The sequence below is a fragment of the Pongo pygmaeus genome, chromosome X (assembly GCF_028885625.2).
Source record: "Pongo pygmaeus isolate AG05252 chromosome X, NHGRI_mPonPyg2-v2.0_pri, whole genome shotgun sequence".
NCBI lineage: Eukaryota > Metazoa > Chordata > Mammalia > Primates > Hominidae > Pongo > Pongo pygmaeus.
The window spans coordinates 103653658-103664303 of NC_072396.2; positions in this window are offsets into that span (position 1 = coordinate 103653658).

The window sequence follows — 10646 nt, forward strand, 5'->3', positions numbered from 1 at the left end:
TGGCTATATGGGCCATTTTTGGTTCCATATGAAATTTAAAGTAGGTTTTCTAATTCTGTGAAGAATATTAATGGTACTTGGGTGGGAATAGCATTTAATATGTAAATTACTTTGGGCAATATGGCCATTTTTACAATATTGATTCTTTCTATCCATGAGGATAGAATGTTTTTCCATTTGTGTGTGTCCTCTTCTATTTCATTGAGCAGTGGTTTGTAGTTCTCCTTGAAGAGGTCCTTCGCAACCCATGTGAGATGTATTTCTAGGTATTTTATTCTCTTTGTAGCAATTGCGAGTGGAAGTTCATTCATGATTTGGCTCTCTGCTTGTCTATTGTTGGTGTATAGGAATGCTTGGGATTTTTGCACATTGATTTTGTATCCTGAGACTTTGCTGAAATTGCTTATCTGCTTAAAGAGTTTTTGAGCTGAGTTTTCTAAATATAGAATCATGTCATCTGCATACAGAGACAAATCACTTCCTTGCTTCCTATTTGAATACCCTTTATTTATTTCTTTATTTCTCTCTCCTGATTACCCAGACCAGAACGTCCAATACTATGTTGAATAGGGGCAGTGAGAGAGGGCATTCTTGTCTTGTGCCATTTTTCTAAAGGAATGCTTCCCACTTTTGCCCATTCAGTATGATACTGGCTCTTGGTTTGTCATCAATACCTAGTTTATGTTCCATCAATACCTAGTTTATTGAGAGTTTTTATCATGAAGGGATGTTGAATTTTATAGAAGACCTTTACTGCGTCTATTGAGATAATCATGTGGTTTTTGTCATTCATTCTGTTTATGTGATGGATTACATTTATTAATTTGTATATGCTGAGCCAGCCTTGCATCCCAGGGATGAAGTCAATTAGATCATGGTGGATAAGCTTTTTGACGTGCTGGTGGATTCAGTTTGCCTGTATTTTCTTGAGGATTTTCATATTGATGTTCATCAGGGATATTGGCCTGTAGTTTTCTTTTTTCATTGTGTCTCTGTCAGCTTTTAGTATCAGGACAATACTGGCCTCATTAAATGAGTTAGGGAGGAGATCCTCCTTTTCAATTGTTTGGAATACTTTCAGAAGGAATGGTACCAGCTCAGCCTTGTACCTCTGGTAGAATTTGGCTGTGAATCCATCTGACCCTGGGCTTTCTTTTTTTTTTTTTTTTTTTTTTTTTGGTTGTTAGGCTATTAACTACTGCCTCTATTTCAGAACTTGTTGGTCTATTCAGGAATTTGATTTCTTCCTGGTTTAGTAGTGGGAAGGTGTTTGTGTCCAGGAATTTATCCATTTCTTCTAGATTTTCTAGTTTATTTGCGTAGAGGTGTTTATAGTATTCTCTGATGTTAGTTTGTATTTATGTGGGGTCAGTGGTGATATCCCCTTTATTATTTTTTATTGTGTCTATTTGATTCTTCTCTCTTTTCTTCTTTATTAGACTAGCTAGCAGTCTATCTATTTTGTTAATTTTTTCAAAAAACCAGCTGCTGGATTCATTGATTTTTTTGGAAGCATTCTTTGTGCCTCTATCTCCTTCAGTTCTGCTATGATCTTAGTTATTTCGTGTCTTCTACTAGCTTTTGGATTTGTTTGCTCTTGCTTCTCTAGTTCTTTTATTTTTATTTTTATTTTTATACTTTAAGTTCTGAGATACATGTGCAGAATGTGCAGGTCTGTTACATATGTATACATGTACCGTGGTGGTTTTCTGCACCCATCAACCCGTCATCTACATTAGGTATTTCTCCTAATGCCATACCTCCCCAAGCCCCCCATTCCCCAACAGGCCTCGGTGTGTGATGTTCCCCTCCCTGTGTCCATGTGTTCTCATTGTTCAATTCCCACTTATGAGTGAGAACATGTGGTGTTTGGTTTTCTGTTCTTGTGTTAGTTTGCTGAGAACGATGGTTTCCAGCTTCTTCCATGTCCCTGCAAAGGACATGAACTCTAGTTCTTCTAATAGTGATGTTACAGTGTCGATTTGAGATCTTTCAAGCTTTCTGATGTGGCCATTTGGTGCTATAAATTTCCCTCTTAACACTGCTTTAGCTGTGTTGTCTCTTTGTTCTCATTGGTTTCAAAGAACTTCTTGATTTCCAGCTTAATTTCATGATTTACCCAAGAGTCATTCAGGTGCAGGTCATTCAATTTCTATGTAGTTGTGTAGTTTTGAGTGAATTTCTTAGTTCTGAGTTCTAATTTGATTGCACTGTGGCATGAGAGACTGTTACGACTTTTTTTTTTTTTTTAATGTTCAAAAAACAGGTAGTGGGTCTGATTTGGCCCACAGGCTATAGTTTTTAAGCCCTCTTGTAGGGTGACATTTAATGATATCAGGTGAAAGGAGAAATAAGCTTAACAACAGTGGGGCAAAGGCCAGGCCAAACACTCTTCTCACTTTAAACAATGAATTGGGCTTAAGACCACAGTCAGCCTTTTCTTTTTTCATTCCTTCCTAACTCTACCAAAGGACTACTCTCAAATACTCCTGTTGAGTCTTTGTAACTGAGTAGGTCTGTTCATTTATGTAATACTTAGAATAATATAATTAACTTAAAAAGATAATTATCTAAGAAAATAATTGAACTAATAACCAAAAAGCACACTAGATTCCACTATTTTACCTATCTCTTTATATACCTGTGTTTCCTTTCTCTAGTTTCATGATTGCAATGTAACAAAATCCTTATTCAAAGAAACTGCATAACCTTTGCCTGTAAATTCTTTACAACATAGCTATGGCCTAGTCCTTTCAGATGACTGTATAACTAGGAAAATGTTCTTACAGAAAATTAAGGCTACTTCTTATTTTGAAGCTTTAAGTAACATAGGTCAGAAGATATAGGTCAGTAAAGGAGACACAAAAACTGCAAATTCTCAGAGAGCCCTAAAATGTTTTCTGAATAATTTATTTGACTGAAATCACGTGGTGACCTATAGGCTGCAAAATATAAATCATATGATCCCACCATACTATCTTCTGGTTTGGCTTAAATGTAGAAAATCCTGACTAATATAGCACACAATGATTTTTAAAAATACTGAATTTCCCAGAGGAAAATATAATAATAAGCTCTTTGGCTAGGACTAAATAATATTGAAAATATACATTTTCATGCTTTCCTAACATTATACAGATTGTACAGCCAGTCAATCGATGTTATTCTATTATCTCAGTTGCATTTACTTCTTTGGAGTCAAGACCTTTGAATAAAGTAGTTCTACAATAAAAAGAGTCCATCCCATGCTTTAAGTGATACTGGTGCTTATGGGAGAAAGCCATTGTGAGTTGACAGGTTTGTACCTAGTCTTTCAACCAAACAGCAACCACTGGGAGTTGACAGGTTTGTACCTATTCTTTCAACCAAACTGCAGGTATCATGTTCAATAAAGCTGCCAGCCTTTTCACTGAAAGTGTATTTATAGGCAGAAAAATAACTATTAAAATGACTCCATATGGAGTCTTGGGGCTCCATATTTATTCTCTTTCAGTGATTTCCAGATCAAATTTGCTCAGTTTACAAGTAAACAGATTTTCTTCCTAGCTCTCAGTCCAGGAAATTCCCATTAGGATAAAAACATAGCTGTATTCACTCAACCTCTGACACTATCACTTGGAATGACATTTCTGCAAACTGAGTTTCAGACAAAATCATATTGAAGTATAAACCAAAAGCTGTATCAGTTTTACCAACTTCCCCGCCACTTGTAATACATTTGTTGCCTTCTATTATTATGGAAACACCCACCCTGTCCCTTTACCCCAAGTAAAAATAATATTTTAAATGACAGTGAAGAGCCCAAATTCTTAAATGTGATATCATGTAGATCATTTGTCCCATAACTCTTAACACATGGTAGAATTCAGATTAGATTCTTACACATAATGTAACTATATTTCTAGGAAGTTCTTAGGCTATATAGCATACATTGAAGTAATCGCCACCAAAGATTCAGTTAATAGTTGTATTAGTCAGAGTTCTCTAAAGGGACAGAAGTAATAAGATATATGTATATATGAAGGGGAGTTTATTAAGGAGAATTGATTCACACGATCACAAAGTGAAGTCCCATGATAGGCCATCTGCAAGCTGAGGAGCAAAGAAGACAGTCTGAGTCCCAAAACCTCAAAAGGAGGGAACCCGACATTGCAGCTTTCAGTCTGTGGCTGAAGGCCAAGAGCCCCTGGCAAACTACTGGTATAGGCCCAAGAGTCCAAAAGCAGAAGAACTTGGAGTATGTTGTTCGAGGACAGGAAGTATCCAGCACAGGATAAAGATGAAGGCAAGAAGACTCAGCAAGTCTGCTCTTTCCAACTTATTCTGCCTGCTTTGTTCTAGCTGCACTGGCAGCTGATTAGATGGTGCCCACCCAGACTGAGGACAGGTCTGCCTCTCCCAGTCCACTGACTCAAATGTTAATCTCCTTTGGCACCACCCTTACAGATACACCCAGGAATAATACTTTGCATCCTTCAATCCAATCAAGTTGACACTCAATATTAACCATCACAATAGTGTTATAGCTAAATGTCTGATTGCAACTTTTGAAAAGACCTATCTAAAATATGCTAGACCAGAATTATTAATGGCATTAAATACAGAATCCCTGCTTAGTGGTCCATATCTAAAAATTCAGCCTGATCCAACTTTACGTTCCTTCCACCGTTATCCCACACCCTTAGTATCCATTCCTATGCCTGTTCTCCAGATTTCTGCTTATATAAATTAGAAAACTGAAACAGTTGTGTTGGAGTATAGCACACTTTGTCATGGGTCACTAACTAGTATACTCTCTCTGGTCCCTCTTTTATAGCCAGTATATTGTGAAATTTGATGAGTTAAAAAGGAAAAAAAATAGATGTGATTCTTTCAAATTGTTGTTGATCTTAGAATTTTTGGGCTATTTTCACACATATACAAAGACTAACAATAAATACTTTCCATAGACTGTGATACTCGCTCTGCATAAAATTTTAAAACACTGGCTCAACCATTTTATATAAAAAGCCAACTGACAATCCTTTAAAAAATCTCAAAATAAGGACCATACGGCTGCATATGGCTGCACAGTTACTTAATATAACTGGTGTATTAATTTTCTATCATTGTGTAACAAATTACCACAAAAGTAGCTTAAAACACCACTCATTTATTAGTTCATAATTCTGTAGAAGTCTGGCAAACTATGATTGGGTTCTCTGGGTAGAATTTCACAAGGCTAAAATCTAGGTATTTGGCTTGAGTTTTTATCTGGAGGTGCTAGGGGAAATTTTCATTCCAAGCTCATGAATGTTATTCACAGTATTCAGTTCCTTGTGGTTTTAGACTGTGGTCCCCAATGCTTTTTTTATATATACTTTAAGTTCTAGGGTACATGTGCAGAATGTGCCCTTTTGTTACATAGGTATGCATGTGCCATGGTGCTTTGCTGTACCCATCAACCAGTCATCTGCATTAGGTATTTCTCCTAATGTTATCCCTCCTCTAGCCCCCCACCCACCGACAGGCCCCAGTGTATGATGTTCCCCTCCCTACGTCCATGTGTTCTCATTGTTCAATTCCCACTTATGAGTGAGAACATGTGATGTTTGGTTTTCTGTTCTTGTGATAGTTTGCTGAGAATGATGGTTTCCAGCTTAATCCGTGTTCCTGCAAAGGACAAAAACTCATCCTTTTTTATGACCGCATTGTATTCCCTAGTGTATATGTGCCACGTTTTCTTTATCCAGTCTAGTATTGATGGAAGGTCTCCATTTATTTACTGGCTGTCAGCTGAGTATCACTCTCAACTACTAAAGGTCATTTACATTTTTTGCATCATGTCCCCTTCCATATTCAAGCTAGCAACGACATGTTAAGATGTTCTCATGTTTCAAACCTCTGACATCTTTTATAACTAGCCAGAGAAAATGCTGCTTTAAAGGGTTTCTGTGATTATATCAGGATCTCCCAGATAATTTCCCTATCTTAAGGTTGACTATGCCATATAACATAATCTAATCACAGAAGTAAGATTCATAATATTTACATCCCAGGTACTGTGCAGGATGTGTGTATGGTGGGGGAGGAGGTTAGTGGTAAATTGTGGGTGCCATTTTAGATTTCCATCTACCACACTTAGGAAAATTGGACTTAGTAGTATTAATTCATTTAATAAATAGTTTTTAATCCCCTACTTTGTATAAGGTGCTGTCCTATTTGAGGAGTTATTACTTTCAACCAGAAATTAAGGCTTACCTTATTTTATAATTCTGTAACAATATATGACAGTGTCTTAGAACACAACTTTGGTATGAAACAGACCGGAATTGAATCTCACTTATATCATTACTGGCTGCATAATCTTGGATGCGTTATCTGAGCTTGTTTCTTTGTACAAAAACTGAGAGTAATACTAGTATGTATTTCACAGCATTGCTGTAAGAATTGAGATAATGGCTGCAAAGAATTTATTAATAGTACAATCTTAACATATCAGTCACTGAATAAATCGTAGTAAGAAGTGCTGTTACATGACTTTTGAAACACATATGACAATTTGGCTATGGAGTATTTATATTTTTTTTCTTTGCAAGATTAGGCAAAATATACTTTATATTCCCACTTTTTCTTTCACTGTAAACTCCACTGGAAGATATGTTGATATTTGTGTTTATGGCAACACCTTTAGGCACCAGTTACTATAATATACATCAAAATTACCATTAACTGAGGCCAATAATACTGACCCTTTATCTGAAGAGAATGGCAGCTTTGTAGTGCTTGGATTATCTCAGTTCAACATTTCTTTAGCTAAGTGGTCTCTGAAGGATCATTCTTCCTCTTAATATAATAGAAATTAGAAAAATACACACACACATACACATGCACACACACGTGCTCACTATGCTCATCATAATTGTACCTCAATATCAAAGAAGGAATGATGAGAATCTAACCACAATACTGAAAACACCAGTCTCTCATTTTAGCTGATAGATTAGAAAACTTCTCAGTATGTTGTAAAAATGGCTACTTTCTACCACTAAGCACATAGTCTATGAGAAATCAAATTTACTAAAAGATAAATTTAACAAAGTTCACATCTGACGAAGTACAGGGAAATGTACAAAAGGCAAGGCTTGGCAGAGCAATTTATGAGTTTTCACTAATGGAGAACTATTCTAAAATCAAAGTCATACTTATACTTGTTTACCGTCTTTATACAGATAGGCCAGCAACCAACTGCCACATCTTAAACTCTTGAAACAAATATTTTCCATATGGCCTTAGAGAAATAGAGTTGTTACGTAAGTTAGGAAGGATGATCCTTTATATTTATCCAGAAATTTAATAACGCAGAATATTGATCATCTAATTTAAAAACTGACATTAAAACAAGCTTGGATCACATTATTGTTCTCATTTTCATCATAATTTTGCTTAAGGCTGAGGTTATAATGAAGGAGTGTCTGCAGCTTACATTTGGTGGCATCAGGGCCTATTACAGTTTTAATTTGCTGATTGCATTTATTTACAACAGAGCTATTCCAATAAACATGTGCCAATGGTTTGTTACCAGGGAGATGGTTAGTTACCAGGGAGATTCAAAGTTGATAAAAGTCTATTGAAGATGATGCTCCAATACAATGGCATTAAATACATTTATACATATCAATACTAATGTGCAATATTTGAAGTGTGAGTATTCTATTGATGATAGCCAATCTCTACGCCAATATCCTCCAGATACTCATAGCCCACTTGGAGTCTTCAAATAGGCACTGAGGCGCATAGACAGTCAACTCCATATCTTAGTCATCGAATTAAAGATTTGGTGAATAACAACAGCACTGCAAGCTATTTCTTGAGATAACTCTATAGAATTTGAGGCAGTTCAAAGCAGTCCCTACCCAGTGGGTTAGCCAATCTAATTAAGCACCTAATTTTGAAAATCGAGCCCTCAATTTTATTGCATACTAAGCAGATGGCTTATTGCAAAATGGGGGTGGGAAGAGGTGGGAATGAAAACTTAAAAACTTAACAAAAGTAACTTGATAAGTCACTCTGACAGTAAAAACTAGCAGAAATCAGATAACAATATAAACTATGACTTAATGCTGACCTTTGAGAGTGGCCAGCACACTAAAAATAAGTCATTTTAATTAAATACAGATAATTTAAGAGAAATCATATGCTTCTGGCCTAACATAGGTGGATTAGGAAAAGGGAATATTGTTAGTCATTAGTACTTTTCATTAATAGTTTCTGGTTCTCCTTCTGGACAAATGGCAGAATTATACTTCCTGTCTCCTTGGAATTAGATGTGGCCTTGTGATTCATTTTGATCAGTGAAATAGTGACCTGTGGTATTTTCAGATGGAAGCTTTAAGAGCCAGTGTGAGACTTACTGACTTCTTTCCTTTTCTTTGCTACAGTTACTGGCAATGTTTGGGATTGCAGAGGCTCCAGTAGCCTGGGAAGGTGAGAAATAAACTTTGATACTTTAAGCCACCAAAACATTGGGATTGTTTGTTTCCAAAATATCCTCCTGGCCTATCCTGATGGCTACAGAAGCCATTGAGCTGATTTCTAGGTGAAGAAATGATAAGCTAACTAGGATGAAGCCTTATTTCTACATATGAGGAAGATGGGCACAACATCCAGCTCTTTCCTTAACTTTGGACCAAAAAAAAAAAAAAAACCCTCCTGAATCTGGATCCAAAAGTTGTTGTACACACTTACATAAGTTGATTAGTGCTTGTAGTTTATGCTTTTATGCAATATTTGCATTGGAGAGAGAGTTTCAAGTAAAATTAAGAATAAAACATACATCAAATTTATTTAAAGTCCTCCTCGAACATTAAGTCATAGGACCAAAGTCATACATATAACTGTTTTGGTAGTATCATACAGCTATTGATTTTTTTTCTCAGTTGGTATTATTTAAGACAGAAGAATCTCTCCCATGAATAGTCAGTAAGTTTTTTACAAGATGACATCATCAGCTATACTATCTTGTCGTAGGATACTGGCCTAATTTTATGCATTAAATCTAATTGTGGAAAACACAGTCTTGGAAACTAAATGTGTACATTAAATTATATTTGCTTATTGACTTCCATTATAATTTTAGAATTTATTTCCTATTAGAAAGCATGCTTACTTGAAAACAGAATGTGAACTACATTTTCTTTTTTTTTTTTTTTTTTTTTTTTTTATTTTTTTTTTATTTTTTATTTTTTATTTTTTATTTATTTATTTTTTTCTTTTATTATTATTATTATTATACTTTAGGTTTTATGGTACATGTGCGCAATGTGCAGGTAAGTTACATATGTATACATGTGCCATGCTGGTGCGCTGCACCCACCAACTTGTCATCTAGCATTAGGTATATCTCCCAATGCTATCCCTCCCCCCTCCCCCCACCCCACAACAGTCCCCAAAGTGTGATGTTCCCCTTCCTGTGTCCATGTGTTCTCATTGTTCAATTCCCACCTATGAGTGAGAATATGCGGTGTTTGGTTTTTTGTTCTTGCGATAGTTTACTGAGAATGATGATTTCCAGTTTCATCCATGTCCCTACAAAGGACGTGAACTCATCATTTTTTATGGCTGCATAGTATTCCATGGTGTATATGTGCCACATTTTCTTAATCCAGTCTATCATTGCTGGACATTTGGGTTGGTTCCAAGTCTTTGCTATTGTGAATAATGCAGCAATAAACATACGTGTGCATGTGTCTTTATAGCAGCATGATTTATAGTCCTTTGGGTATATACCCAGTAATGGGATGGCTGGGTCGAATGGAATTTCTAGTTCTAGATCCCTGAGGAATCGCCACACTGACTTCCACAAGGGTTGAACTAGTTTACACGCCCACCAACAGTGTAAAAGTGTTCCTATTTCTCCACATCCTCTCCAGCACCTGTTGTTTCCTGACTTTTTAATGATTGCCATTCTAACTGGTGTGAGATGGTATCTCATTGTGGTTTTGATTTGCATTTCTCTGATGGCCAGTGATGGTGAGCATTTTTTCATGTGTTTTTAGGCTGCATAAATGTCTTCTTTTGAGAAGTGTCTGTTCATGTCCTTCGCCCACTTTTTGATGGGGTTGTTTGTTTTTTTCTTGTAAATTTGTTGGAGTTCATTGTAGATTCTGGATATTAGCCCTTTGTCAGATGAGTAGGTTGCGAAAATTTTCTCCCATTTTGTAGGTTGCCTGTTCACTCTGATGGTAGTTTCCTTTGCTGTGCAGAAGCTCTTTAGTTTAATTAGATCCCATTTGTCAATTTTGGCTTTTGTTGCCATTGCTTTTGGTGTTTTAGACATGAAGTCCTTGCCCATGCCTATGTCCTGAATGGTAATGCCTAGGTTTTCTTCTAGGGTTTTTATGGTTTTAGGTCTAACATTTAAGTCTTTAATCCATCTTGAATTGATTTTTGTATAAGGTGTAAGGAAGGGATCCAGTTTCAGCTTTCTACATATGGCTAGCCAGTTTTCCCAGCACCATTTATTAAATAGGGAATCCTTTCCCCATTTCTTGTTTTTGTCAGGTTTGTCAAAGATCAGATACTTGTAGATATGTGGCATTATTTCTGACGGCTCTGTTCTGTTCCATTGATCTATATCTCTGTTTTGGTACCAGTACCATGCTGTT